The following is an 11,721-nucleotide window of genomic DNA, read 5'->3' on the forward strand; positions in this document are numbered from 1 at the left end:
TCATCAAGCAGATCCTCCGGTTTCCTTCTCCCTGGATCTATCACTATCTGGCCAGGGTGCTCAGGGATCGGCTAGCGTAGGAGATAAGCTTGGACATTTCCGGTGAGCGCTATATTTTAGGGATCCTGTCTATCTGTGGCACACAATTATCATGGGCTACTACATTCATCCTCAAAGTGGTCCTCTGAATTAGGAATACTAGGCGCATTCCTGGATGCAAACGACAGACACTGACTCTGGTTAACTCCACAGGAAAGGTGTCTGGGAGCTCACCCTGAGATTGGACTTCAAGAACAGAAACCAAGGACATGGACTGACAACCAGAATCACAGGATGGGAAGGGTCTGGCCAAACACCAGATACCTCGCCCACACCAGCACCGCTCCCACAGAGTGGATTGCCAGACGGCCCTGCATCTTTGAGCCGCTTGTTACAGACTCAAAATTCCAGATGGAGTGGGCATGGTGGTAAGGGGTTACACTGCCACCTGCAAGGTCCACATCCCGTACTAGAGTGCCGGTTCAAGTCCCAGCTACTCCGTTTCCCATCCAGCTCCAGCTCCTTGCTAATGCACCTAGGAAAGCAGCAGCAGATGATGGCTCAAGTCCTCGAGTCCCTGGCACCCGTGTGGGAGACTGGGTGGAGTTTCTGGCTCCTGGCTTCAGCATGCCTCAGTCCCAGCTATTGCAGGCACTTGGGGAGTGAACCAGCAGATTGATTTCTCTCTCTCTCTCCCCCACCCCTCTCTAATAAATAAATAAGTCTTTAAAGAAAACAACACAAAGTTCCAGGTGGAATTCTGCTTCCTCGGGGAAGGCACAGCGCTAGCAGCTATGGCTCACACAGAGTACACCTACAGCACACTTCAAGCATTTCACGGGTCCATCTGGAACTCAAAGCCACATTTATTTTGTTGCAACATTTTTCTTGAAATCCATGAATTCTTTTTCCACATTATGCGTTTTTCTACAACTATTCTGAAGGTCTTTGTAGGCATAGATTTCATAATATCTTCTTGTAGCAAAAATAAAAGTACCTTTTAATTCTGCTTTTCATGAAGTTTTTGAAGCACTGACAAATCACCTATCCAAAAGGCGGATCAAGATAAAATGAGATGGCTTTTTTAGGGGTGTCTTAGCCCAGGATCTTTCTTATGCTGAAGCCCAGGGCTGTGAGCCCGGTTCATTGTCCTCCCTCGGCACTGGCCGGCTGCCTCAGAAGCAAGTGCCCCTGGCCATCCGGCAGCAGGGGCAGGAGAAGCATCAGGACAGTTCACGTTCATGGCCACCGTGAGGAAGACCAGAGAAAACACACAGTCTGCCTCTGATGTGTCCTCATCTCCGAAAGATGGGACACTGCTGATTAAAATCCGATTCCCATCCAACAAGCACATCTTCCGCTAATTAGGCACATTAGCTTTGTGCAAGGTCGGGTGTAAAACAACTTTCACTTCACTCATTCCAAAAGACAGGGCTCACGAGGGCAAGAGGATGTGCCCCACATAACGAGAGCTATTGTTGGGTTCTCCATGGGGGCGTTCCATGTGCAAGGTGGTGAGGTTTTTGCAGGTGCAGTCATCCCCCCAAAGACAATTGGCTAAGCAGCGTTTCTGTGTTTTGCCTTTTCAGCCTCTTTGGGAGACACTAGATTTCCCTAACTCTAACCCCCAGATTACTAGACATAACGAATTCCCAGACACATAGACTTGGCAGTGACTGCTTCACCCCTGAAAGGTTGCTTTGCACTAAGTGCTTCTGACACTAATGTTCATGCTTAAGCAAACACATTACAGAGAAAGAAGAATGGCTCTCTCAGCCGGCCTGGGCTGCTGGGCACTGTGGGAGCTGCAGCTGCCCAGGGTCTCATTAAAGCAGGAGTAGGGAGACCCAGTCCTGCAGTCCCACACAGGCACCATCACCCACACACAACCCCATCACACACAACCACCATCAGGGAGCTGACTTTAAGACGCGCCTGCGGACAGAAAGAGGATCACACTGGGTGTCCACACGCTGCAAACACTGGCATTGCTGCCTTCCCTGCCACTCTGCTCCGCCTCCTTCCCCTCTATACATGAGAATATCCACACTTGCCCCCGAAGGCCGGCTGGAGAACTAGACGGTTTCTAGAGACGCCTGTATTTGGGGCTATTTCTTAATTTTTTCCACTGGAGCTGGTACCTTGGAGTGTCTTTGTTCACAGTAGCGCCTCTGTCTGGGGCTATGAATTACGTTGTCGAAAGGAGTTTCAAACAAGGTTTGTTACCTGGATACCCACAAATATGCTTGGTCTGTTTGTATAAATCTGAAAACCCTGTCTTGTCCTTAGGAAACCAGGCCATTCTGCATATTAGGAAAGGGACAGTGAGTGCAGGTTCCCATTGGTGCTCTGGGCTTCAGGGGCGCAGTGCCTGGATAAATAGGCAGGAGGAAGCCACTCCTCACAGGGGAGGCTTTATTCCATTCACAAGGAGGTAGACATCTCTGTCGCCGGATGCACAGGGAAGAGTGTGCCATCCGATGTCCCAAAGGCAAGCCTGAGTCCTGGTCCCATCTGCCTGCAGTCACTATTAAAAATCTCCTCCACATGGTGCACAATATGCCACAAAACAGCCCAGCTGTTGATGCACAGGCTAGAAGGAGGGACGACAGGAGACAAGGGCAAAGCAGACGCTGGAGGAATGACAGAATCCTCTGGCTGGAATCTGGGACGGCCCGCACGCTGCACGCAGGAGCCCACCGCCACCGCTGGGAGAGAGTTCAGCCACTCTCTCATCAGGGCAGCCTGCAGCATTTGCATCTGACAATGTCCCACATGTGTCACTCTCACTCTCTTCACAGCCCTCATCCCCCGCCCTCAGACCAACCTGAGAATAATGACTGCGAGTCAGGGGGATGACGTCAAGCTCAGGACCTCTGGGGGCGCCACACTCAGTAGCATCTTTGTGGAGAAGGTGCCACTGCGGGGGGTGGGGGTGGGGGCTTCCTGTCCACTGATGCACTTCCCAGATGGTGGCTGTCAATTCCATCACCAGAGTCCTCCGGGCCGAGCCCGCTGAGATGGGCTCGCCAAAAGGGAGGGGAAGACAGGCAGCCAATGCTGGCGGGGCAGCTCCTTAACTGTCACTCTTTTGCTACTGGTCCTGGGCAGATGTTCAACTGCCTTCGTGTTTTGCATTTCCTACAGCTCCCTTGCTAGCTTGGTTTCACCCACTTCATGGTGTCTCAGGTGTAGCCAAAGGGCCACTGACAAGAAAAGCATCCATGGTGCATGTTTGGAATGCAGGTTCACTGAGGCTGGCATTGTGGTGTAGTGGGTAAAGCTGCTGCCTTCGACACCAGCATCCCATATGGGTGCCGGTTTGAGTCCCGGATGCTTTATTTCTGATCCAGCTCTCTGCTATGGCCTGGGAAAGCAGAAGTTGGCCCAGGTCCTTGGGCCCCTGCACCCGCGTGGGAGACCTGGAAGAAGCTCCTGGCTCCTGGCTTTGGATCAGCCCAGCTCCAGCCATTGCTGCCATCTGGGGAGTGAACCAGTGGATGGAAGACCTCTCTCTCTCTCTCTCTCTGCCTCTGCCTCTCTGTAACTCTGCTTTTCAAATAAATAAAATCTTAAAAAAAAAAAATCTTGCGGAAATGTGTATTAACAAAAAACTGTGTGAATTTCAAAACTATTTTGCAGCAAAATAGACATTTTAATACTAGTTTTCCACAAACTTTTTGAGGTTCCCTTGGATTAATTTCTCTGCCAAGAGATAAACTTGGGCACTTTAAAATTTTAGAGTATTTGAAGAGACTACAACTCACAAATTGAACGACTCCAGATCATTCTGGGGGATTTGGGACTCCCCAAAAAGGGACTGAGGGGAAGACTTTCTCAAAAGGTGAATGTGGAAAGCAAAGGGAAGTAGCTGATGGGTTAAAACCGAGCAATAACCTTATGAGGCCATTCCAATGAAGCGTCCCAATTAGAGGTGAGTTGGTAGTTTCCGATTGGTCAAGCTCAAGTTCCATCATACTGTTTCCATGAGTTGACTTTGATTTGCTTGTACAGGAACCCAGGGCCCTGGAGCTGGCTCTGACTAACTGGCTACCAGTTAATTATTTTAACGCCATTTTACAGACAAGGAAATTTGAGGCTCAAATAAGAATAGTACTTCAACCAAGGTCACAAAGTTAACAAGTGGCTGACCTTGAATTTGAAGCCAATGTGACTTTAGAGCCTACATGCTTTAACCAGGACAGAGGTGAGCACAATGCACAGATAACCTTACAGGGCTTCCTGGAGGAGGAAAAGATTTCTAGAAAGAAAAGACCACGTAACACCTCCTGGGAAAGGTAATAGTGAATTTCATCTGTTCATCAATGTTCATCTTTTCCTTTTTATATATGAAAGTACTTCAGAAAGTTCACGGAAAATGGATTTTAAAAGTTCATTTGAAGCCGGCGCCGCGGCTCAATAGGCTAATCCTCCACCTTGCGGCGCCGGCAAACCGGGTTCTAGTCCCGGTTGGGGCGCCGGATTCTGTCCCGGTTGCCCCTCTTCCAGGCCAGCTCTCTGCTATGGCCAGGGAGTGCAGAGGAGGATGGCCCAGGTGCTTGGGCCCTGCACCCCATGGGAGACCAGGAAAAGCACCTGGCTCCTGGCTCCTGCCAGGATCAGCGCGGTGCGCCGGCTGCAGCGGCGGCCATTGGAGGGTGAACCAGCGGCAAAGGAAGACCTTTCTCTCTCTGTCTCTCTCTCTCACTGTCCACTCTGCCTGTCAAAAAAAAAAAAAAAAAAAAAAAAAAAAAAAAAAAAGTTCATTTGGAGCCGGCGCCGCAGCTCAATAGGCTAATCCTCCGCCTGTGGCACCAGCACCCCGGGTTCTAGTCCTGGTTGAAATGCCGGATTCTGTCCCGGTTGCTCCTCTTCCAGGCCAGCTCTCTGCTGTGGCCAGGGAGTGCAGTGGAGGATGGCCCAAGTCTTTGGGCCCAGCACTCCATGGGAGACCAGGAGAAGCACCTGGCTCCTGCCTTTGGATCAGCGCGGTGCACCGGCCGCGGCGGCCACTGGAGGGTGAACCAACGGCAAAGGAAGACCTTTCTCTCTGTCTCTCTCACTGTCCACTCTGCCTGTCAAAAAAAAAAAAAAAAAATTCATTTGGGCACTAAAAATGTTTTTGGAATTCATGCATTTTTAAATTTTTTTCAACTTAATACCTTGTCTATTATTTTTGAGATAACTTTTTTTAAAGATTTATTTATTTGACCAGCAGAGTTATAGAGAGAAAAGGAGATTCAGAGAAAAAAAGAGAGAGAGAGAGAGAGACTGACTCCATCTGCTGGCTCACTCCCAAATGGCCATAATGATTAGGGCTGGACCAGACCAAAGCCAGGAGCCAGGAACTCCATCCAGGTCTCTCATGTGGGTGGCATGGTCCAGACACTTTGACCATCCTCCACTGCTTTCCCAGGTGTGTTAGCAGCGAACTGGATCAGAAGTATAGCAGCCAGGACTTGAACTGGCACTCATAGGGGATTCCAGCATCATGGGCAGTGGCCTAATGCTCTGTGCCACAATGCCAGCCCTGAGATAACATATTTTTAATTTATATTATAGTGAAAGTTTAATGTTCCAGGTGAGGGGTTTTAGTAACAATCAAATGTAAAGATGTTCAACTTCACTCATATACAGTAAAGTTTAAAGTAGCCATAGTATGTGATAACATACGTTAGTATATAATTCTTAACAATTTAATTGATAAAGACTTAAAACAAAGTTTGACAAAAAAAAACTATTTGCAGCAAAACTGATCTACACAGGCATTTTTCTCTCTTTTTTGCTCTTTTTTTAAATTTTAGCACCTACATACAAGAGAGAACATGTAGTATTTGTCTTTATATGTCTGGCTTACTTCAAACTCAACGTGATGTCCTCTAGTTCCAACCATTTTACTGCAAGTGCTAGAATTTCATGATTTTATATAGCTGAATAACACTTCACAGTATATATATAAATACCACATTATCCATTCATCTGATGATGGACACCTTGGTTGATTCTGTATTTGGGCTGTTGTGAACAGTGCTGCTAGGAACATGGTGCAGGTATCTCCTTCATACAATGTGTTTATGTCTTAGGGGTGTACACCACTAGTGGGGTTGCTGGATGATCTGGGCATGGTTTTTTTTTTCTTTTTAGATACTTACTTATTTATTTAAAGGCAGAGCCAAAGTGAGGAGAGACAGAGACAGCAAGGTCTTCCATCTGCTGGTTCACTCCCCAAACAGCTGCAATGACCAGGACAGGGCCAGGCTGAAGCAAGGAGCTTCTTCTGGGTCTCCCACATGAGTGCAGGGGCCCAAGGACTTGGGACATCCTACACTGCTTTCCCAGGCACATTAGCAGGGAGTTGGATGAGAAGTGGAACAGCTGAGACTTGAACTGGTGTCCATATGGGATGACAGCACAGCAGGCTATGGCTAAACCCACTGTGCCACAGCACCAGCCCCTAAAGCAGCTTTTTAAAAAGGTTTATTTATTTTATTTGAATGGCAGAGTTACAGAGAGAGAGGGGAGAGAGAGAGAGACAGAGAGAGACAGAGAAAGGGAGAAAGCTTCCATCTGCTAGTCACTCCCCAAATGCTTGCAATGGCTGGGGCTGTGCCAAATTGAAGCCAGGAGCCATGAGTTTCTTCTGGTTGTCTCATGTGGGTGCAGGGGCCCAAGCACTTGTGTCATCTGCTGCTGCTTTTCCAGGTACAATAGCAGGGAGCTTGATCAGAAGTGGAGCAACCAGGATTCCAACTGGCGCCCACAGGGGACGCTGGCACTGCAGGCAGTAGCTTAACCCGGTATGCCACAGCGGGCCTCACCACCTCCTTTTTAAAAGCCCTGCTCTGAAGAGCCCCAGTATGGGGCAAAAGTCTTTAGCTGGAAAGAGGCTGCTCCCTGGCCTTCCAGAAGCTTCCACCCAGTCTTGCTTTCTCTGGCTCCTCAGCAGTGTCCACCAGACCCCACCCTGCAAGCTTGCGCTGGGGTGCGAAGCCTCCTGCCCCCGTGCTGAGGACAGCAGTGACTGCCAAGCCCGCTCTTCGCGGTCTCTTCCCTCACCAGTGCCTAAAGCCCTTCCAGCTCTCCTTTCCCCAGCAGCTCTCAGCTTCCCTCGGACAGACAATGCAGGCATGTTACTGGGCTTTTCTGATTATTCTAGATGCAAGTGCTGGCCGCACTGCCAGCCACCTGGAAGAGGAAGCACTGAGATGGGAAGCGTGGGCAGACTGGAATGCAGCAGGTGCGACACTCGCGAACGCACCTGTGGTCTCACTGTCACCACATGCGTTGTTTTCTCCCCCTTACCTTCAACCTCGCTGATCTCCCTGTATCGCTGACCTCTCTGGGACACTCCATTCCTCGTCTTTCCTCTTGCTGGTACTTCTGGGTCTCTCTCCTAGCTGCTCCTTCCCACTTTTCCCTATTGGTGAAATACGATGATACTGCAAAAAGTCAGAGAAAGGGGTGGGCATTTAGTGTAGCAGTTAGGACACTCACCAGGGAAACTAACTGGGCCTGATTCCTGGATCCAGCCCCCGACTCCAGCTTCCTGCTAATGCAGACTCCAGGAGGCAATAAATGAGGTCCCAAGCAACTGAGGTCCTGCCACCCACATGGGAGGCCTGGACTGAGTTCCCAGCTCCTGACTTGGCCTAACCCAGCCCCACCTCGCAGGCATTCATGGAGTGAGTCAGCAAATGGAATCAGGTGTGGGCTCTCAGTCACTCGGTCTCTCTCTTTCTCTTTCTCTTACTCTCTCTCTCTCTCACACACACACACATGTTTATGGAAACTGGAATTAAAACTTTTTCGGTACCAAAGACATTGTTTTTTCATAATACAACGGAAATGCATGTTATGAAAAAACTATGCATGGATTTCAAAGATATTTTTGCAGGGTGGACATTGTGGTGCAGTAGGTTAAGCCACTGCTTGGGACTCCCACATCCCTATCAGAGTGCCTGGGATAAAATGCCACCCCCACTTCCAATTTAGCGTCCTGCTAATGCACCTGGGAATCAACAGGTGCTGGCCCAAGTACTTGGGTTCCTGCCACACATATGTGATACCCGGATGGAGTTCTTTGCTCCTGGCTTTGACCTGGCCCAGCCCACAGCTCCTGTGGGCATTTGGGGAAGTGAATTAGCAGATTGGGAGAACTCTATCTCTTCCTCTGAGTTTCCCTCACCCTCGCTTTCAAATAATAAATAAATAAAGCTTAAAAAAAAAATTGTCACCGGCCGGCACCGCGGCTCACTAGGCTAATCCTCCACCTTGCGGCGCCGGCACACCGGGTTCTAGTCCCGGTCGGGGCGCCCGATTCTGTCCCGGTTGCCCCTCTTCCAGGCCAGCTCTCTGCTGTGGCCCAGGAAGGCAGTGGAGGATGGCCCAAGTGCTTGGGCCCTGCACCCCATGGGAGACCAGGAGAAGCACCTGGCTCCTGCCATCGGATCAGCGCGGTGCGCCGACCGCAGCGTGCCAGCCGTGGCGGCCATTGGAGGGTGAACCAAAGGCAAAGGAAGACCTTTCTCTCTCTCTCTCTCTCTCACTATCCACTCTGCCTGTCAAAAAAAAAAAAAAAAATTGGCACCAAAACTCCAATCTCACACTGATAGCCACCGAGGGGTACCAGCCAGGATGGGCGGAACTTGCCATTTCTTCTTAAGAGACAGACGAGCTACACATCATCTTTACAAGCAGGAGGGATACCTTTCCAGAAAAGCAGAAATGCTGACGCTGGGAATGTGAGCAATCTATGCAGGGGCGAACTGACCTACAGAGATCAACATTTTAAAAGCCAAGAAGAGAGAGAAATGAAGGGAAGAAAATCACGAAAATGTGATTTCACAATGATGATAAGAGACTTAAAAATCATTTTAAGATGATGAAGATTCTGAGGGCAGTTGTTGGGAATGGAAAAGTTTTGTTGTACATTATATGAACACTTTAAAATATGTATATTATAGAGACAGTATTTCAAATGAGTAGGGAAGGAAAGATTACTTAGTAAATAGTGTTGGAGATAACTGGTTGGCTATCTGCAGAAAAATTAATATTACAGCCAGACCTAAGGCTTTAAACTAGGATAAATTTCAGATGGAGCAGATTTAAAGGTAAACAATAAACCATAAATGTGTGAAAAGGAAGCCATATATATATATATATATATTACAATTTTAGACTGGCAAAGTCCTGACTGAAAATCCAGAAGCTGCAAAATAAAAGGATTTCTAAACCACCAGTGGCAAAATGAAAGGCCAAGCAACAAACTGGGGGAAACATGTGCAACGAAAGTCACAGATTAATCCTTAATACCCCTACTGCAGAAAGAGCTCCTACAAATCCATAATTAAGAAAGACCAGTATCACACTAAACAGACCAGTGGATCATTGGACAGGCAACTGCCCCTAAACACAGGAAGATTCTCACTCTCACTCATGGTACCAGCAACACACATTGAAACCACACTGAAAGGCCATCATCACAACAACAAAGATTCGTAAAAAGGTTGGAAACACTTTATTAGCAAAGTTGTGAGGAAATGGGCACTCTGTGCTACTGAGAGTGCTTTCAATTGGTAGACTAAGAAGGGAAACCTACCAATTTCTGTCCAAATTATGGGTATGCGTGGGTTTCGAAAGTTATTTGCAGCAAAATAAATTTATCTTTTAACTGCATTTTCTGTGGACCTGTTGAAGTACCCTTGTACGAATGCTGACATCCTTATATCGAGTAGTTCCCATTTTAGAACCCATTAAAGGTTAAGAATATCTTTTATTTATTTCATAGGGAGACAGAGAGAGAGAGAGAAAGAGAGAGAGAGAGAGGTCTTCTATCCATGCTGCACTTCCCAAATGGCCACAACAGTCAGTACCAGGCCAAAGCCAGGAGCTGGGAACTCCCTCTATGGGAACTCCCTCTATCCAGGTAGTACCTGGCTCACCACTGCTGCCCCCTGGGGCATGCCTTGGCAGGAAGCTAGAATCAGAATACTTGAACCCAGTTCCTCCAGTACTGGATGTGGGTATCCCGAGCAGCAACTTTTTTTTTTTTTTTAAGATTTATTTTCATTTATTTGAAAGACAGAGTTACAGAGAGAGGTAGAGCCAGAGAGAGAGAAAGGTCTTCCATCCGTTGGTTGACTACCCCAAATTACCACAACAGCCAGAGCTGAGCCAATCCAAAGCCAGGAGCCAGGGGCTGCTTCTGGGTCTCCCACGTGAGTGCAAGGGCCCAAGGACTTGGGCCATATTCCACTGCTTTTCCAGGCCATAGCAGAGAATTGGATCAGAAGTACAGCAGCTGGGACTTGAACCGTCACCCATATGAGGCGCCGGCACTGCAGGCCGGGGCTTTAACCCACTGCACCACAGCACCGACCCCATCCAAGCAACATCTTAACCACTGCAAGGAACACCTGCCCCTGGGCTTTGTTCTTGCTCTAAATTTGCTGATATGCAAAATAACATATTCATTGTAACATTGTTGTAATGACAAAAACTGGAAAAACATAAATGTCCATCTAAAGAGGAACTGGTAAATAAGGCATGCTATACTCAAATAGTCAAGTATAATGCATTTAACAAATAGTAAGGTAGTTCTTTATGCATACAGGATGGCCTCAAGATATAGTTTTATTTTTATTCATTTGAGAGAGAGCGCGCGTGAGAAAGAGAGAGAGAGAGAATGCCATCCCATCTGCTAGTCCACTCCCCAGATTCCCACAAACAGCGGAGGCTTGGCCATGGTCAGAGCCGGGAGGCATGAATGCATTCCAGGTCTCTCTCCCGCGCTGCCTCCCAGGGCATGCATTAGCAGGAAGACCAGTCAGGACACAGAGGCAGGACCCGAACCCAGGTCCTCTGGTGTGCAGCACGAGCATCTTAACAGCCAGGCTTAATGTCCACTCCGAGCTGTACAAGTAAAAACACCAGGACGCGACACGGTGTATGCAGTATGGTACCCTCTTCGTAAATGCGTTCACAAAAGAACATCCACGTGGCAGGAGAGACTGCAGGGTGGAAGACAACTCTGCAAGAGCACACGGAAAACTGGAACCCGATTTCCCTGCGACGGGGAGTCCGGTTCCTGAGCGCAACAGGTGGGAGGGGGCTTGCCCATCATACATCCTGTTGTACATCTGAGATTTTAAGCGACATAACGGAATTTCACACTAAAAAAAAAAAAAAAATAGGCTACAAAGTATTTTTAGGAAACGAAACCTTGGTGTCTCCAGATGTCAGGTCGCTGGCTAGAGACTGGATGTCCCGCAGCTGGGCAAGATAAGGCAGGCCCCAGGAGGCTCTCAAAGAAGCAGGGCGAGAGTTTTCCCAACAGAGCGAAGCAGACAGACAGCCACGTGGGCAGGTCTCCCCTGGTTATCAGTGTTTCCTCCCAGGCCGGGCTATAAAAAGCTTCCCCCTTTGCAGCCACCGTCTTGGCCTCAGCTGTCTGTGCCCGGTGACGTCTCTGACTTCTGACGTCGGTGACCTTCCCGGAGCCAGCCGGGGCCATAGCCCTGGGAGACACACCGGAAACTCGGAGGTGCGCGTGCGCACTGGGCGACCTTCCCTTCCCACAGCAGCAGGGGCCAGGGCCCAGGGGAGACACACCGGAAACTCGGAGGTGCGCCTGCGCACTGGGCGACCTTCCTTTCCCAGAGCAGCAGGGGCCAGGGCCCAGGG

General features: G+C 48.9%; 1 long non-coding RNA gene across 5 annotated transcripts in view; it reads right to left on the bottom strand.

Annotated features, from left to right (window-relative positions):
- Window positions 1–11,551, bottom strand: part of LOC103351649 (uncharacterized) — a 48,192-nt gene extending 36,641 nt beyond the window's left edge. For 3 of the 5 annotated variants that reach the window (XR_016226758.1, XR_016226760.1, XR_016226759.1), the window contains exons 1-2: window positions 11,260–11,402; window positions 7,342–7,478 (exon numbers count right to left, since the gene is read on the bottom strand). This is a non-coding gene — a long non-coding RNA (uncharacterized LOC103351649). Of the gene's footprint in view, window positions 1–7,341; window positions 7,479–11,259 lie in introns of all 5 variants that reach the window. The other 2 variants (XR_007911808.3, XR_016226757.1) reach the window with 1 other exon arrangement.
- Between the last annotated feature and the right edge of the window lie 170 nt (window positions 11,552–11,721).

Source organism: Oryctolagus cuniculus, chromosome 20 (genome assembly GCF_051225735.1).
Source record: "Oryctolagus cuniculus isolate XC-2025 breed Fujian yellow rabbit chromosome 20, ASM5122573v1, whole genome shotgun sequence".
Classification (NCBI taxonomy): Eukaryota; Metazoa; Chordata; class Mammalia; order Lagomorpha; family Leporidae; genus Oryctolagus; species Oryctolagus cuniculus.